We start from the raw sequence: 2,855 nt of genomic DNA, 5'->3' as shown, positions 1-2,855 counted from the left end.
TAATGGCTGGCAGTGGAGATTACTGCAGGGGGAATTCCTTGATAAAAATGAGTTAAAATGAGACAATGGATTATCCAGAAGGGTGCTTTTCTATAGACTACACTTTTATTGGTGAAAGCAATCAAAAGAAAAAAAAATCAAGCCATTAAAAATGAAAGCTGCTATAATGTATCTATTTAATATCATCTATGTAGCATACAATTATATGCATACAAATGAAGTTTTTCCTTTTAGTCTGAATAAACTAAAGGAAACACTGCTTTTATTTTTTCCCAAATAAATGTAGATGGGAAGTACATTAAAGCAATGCAGGAATTTAATGTTCAGGGGCAGAGGGACTACTTGCAAAAGAGTTAAATCTTTATGCATGTAAGCCAAACTGCCCATGATCTCATTACACTGCACAGAGCTTGCAAACAATGCTCCCCAATCACAAAGAAAAATCAGTGCACAAGTGACCTGCATATTAGCATCTCTGCAAACTCAGGCAGGAGCTGAAATTTATGTACACTTTACACACCCTTGAGGAAATACCCATTTTATGCCATTGATAGGCCAGATGTATTTTTCTCTGTAAAATGTGATGAGAATGTAATTAGAAGAAAATACACTGTGTATTCAAAAACAAATAGAAAATATTTTTAAAAACTCAATGATAATTTAGAACAGGCAGCAATATCAAATTAGAGGAGTTGTATGGAAGTGTTATTATTGTGTGATTGGGTCTATGTGATTATGTTTGCGACAGTGTACTGATTTAGTTCTACAGCCATAGAGCTGGATTGAAAATCGCACATGTCCAAAAAAACTTTATCTCTGAATATGATTACTAATGTGATAAAATATCTCACATTAGTGTGATTCCTTGAAAATGCCAATATGGATTTGACTCCCCACTCTGCTCCCCCAAATTAATTTTACATGAAAGGAAAAAAATAAAGATGGCTTTGGGGGAATAATACACACATTTCTAATAGAACTTGCTAGAGCAATCACACAGACTGCTGTTATTCTCCTGCATCTGTGCATTTTACTGTAAAAAAGTGATTATACTTCAAATATTGAACTTATGGACTCAACTATTTTAGTGTCAGATCATCAAAATACACAAAAACCTGACACATCTAATTTGTAAGTAATCCTAAATTGTATAAAATTATATGTGTATTTATAATGTTTAGGCATTTGAATGGATTGTGTGACATATGTATGGGCAGCTATATACAGGAACATGAATATAACATGTTCAAATGCATAAACAAGGCAGATATAAGCCCAAAGGATTATGTACATGACTCATGAATTAGGATAAAAATTCATCCTTTAATCTCTTCTAAACTTTGTATCACAATATTTTATATAAGACTGAATACTTTATAGGAAATACCTGGGGGGAAAAAAACATAATTATAATCTGTGTACCACAAGGATTTTAATCCTTAGTTTTATGTGAAACAAAAAGATGATCGAAATATTGTTAGAGTTTTTAAACCCTTTGAAGAAGTCCAATGAGAGGATGGATTAATGGCAATGGGTTTACGGACAAGATTAACAAGGGTTGTTTTTGAATTGAAGACATTAAGAACCAACTTTACAAAGCAGAATGTTCTCATAGGCAGATATAGGCATCATCTGGGACTACTGATGGGTTTTAAGAAACCAGTAACCCATAGCTTTTCTCTGATATTTGTCAAAACTTTACAAATGTGAAGAATGTCTAGAGAAAAGGAAAGTTTGTGGGTGCACATTAAGGACTGAAATAAGACATAGGTCAGTTTAAAAATATGCCTGGACTTCTATGAATCTCTTATTGAGAGGCAGGCTCGTATGCCTTCCCTTTGAATCTAGGTGAGTCTATGTCTGTTCCAACCCATAAAACGTAGTGAGTGATACCATGTGACTGAGGTTCAGTTGTAAAAGGTCATGCAGTGTTCACCCTGTTTTCTTGGCATGCTCACTCTGGGAGAAGCCAGCCAGCATGTAAAGAAATTAGACCACTCTGAGATTGCCATACTGGAGAGCCTATGTGTGAGAACTTTGGCTGACAGGCAGTTGAACCTTCAGATGGCAGTACTTTGAGTCTTCGCAGGCATGGAAGAGCAGAGATAAGCCATGCTTCCTTTTCCTTCTCCAAATCTCTGACCCACAGAATCGAAGGGAATTAATAAAATTATTATTTCACACTGATCAGTTTTGGGGTGTTTGGTTTGCAGAAGCAATTGCTGAGACAAGCCAGTATTTCCCAAACGTATCTTTCATAACTATTACTTGGGGAGCATGTTAAAACCAAATTACCACATTTTACCCATGGACATTCTGACTTAATTGGTCTGGCCACGGGTAGGGATGGAGAAATCTATTTTTAACAAACAGTATGGTAAGTTAACTATAATAAAATGACTCCAAGGTGCCACATGATTTGTTGGCCTATTTTGATATATGAATTTTTCATGAAAAACATATTTCTTTGGTTACTTGGACTGGACTTACTGGCCCATATTTTTTCTTTAAGATTGTAGAATACACCATTTAAGGGCCTATCTATTTTTCTAGTCCACTTGTGAAAAAGCAGTGAACAAGACAAGACACTCTCATTAAGTACTAAATCAGAGCAAGAGAAGAAAGTCAATGAGAGTTGCCATTTGTTGAATAATCGATATTTGTTGAATAATAATAATAAAAAATAATGAGGTAATATTTTTGAGGCACTTACTATGTGCCAGACTATGTACTAGAATATTTAAATAGGTGATCTTATTTAGTTATTACAGCAAATCTATCATAAAGTAAGATCATTATCCCCTTTTTACAGAAGCGAGAATGAGGCAGATTTGTGACTTTTCCAAAGTCATGTG

This window comes from Pteropus alecto, unplaced genomic scaffold, assembly GCF_000325575.1.
Source record: "Pteropus alecto unplaced genomic scaffold, ASM32557v1 scaffold51, whole genome shotgun sequence".
NCBI classification, from domain to species: Eukaryota; Metazoa; Chordata; class Mammalia; order Chiroptera; family Pteropodidae; genus Pteropus; species Pteropus alecto.
Note: the sequence above shows the minus strand (reverse complement) of the source record.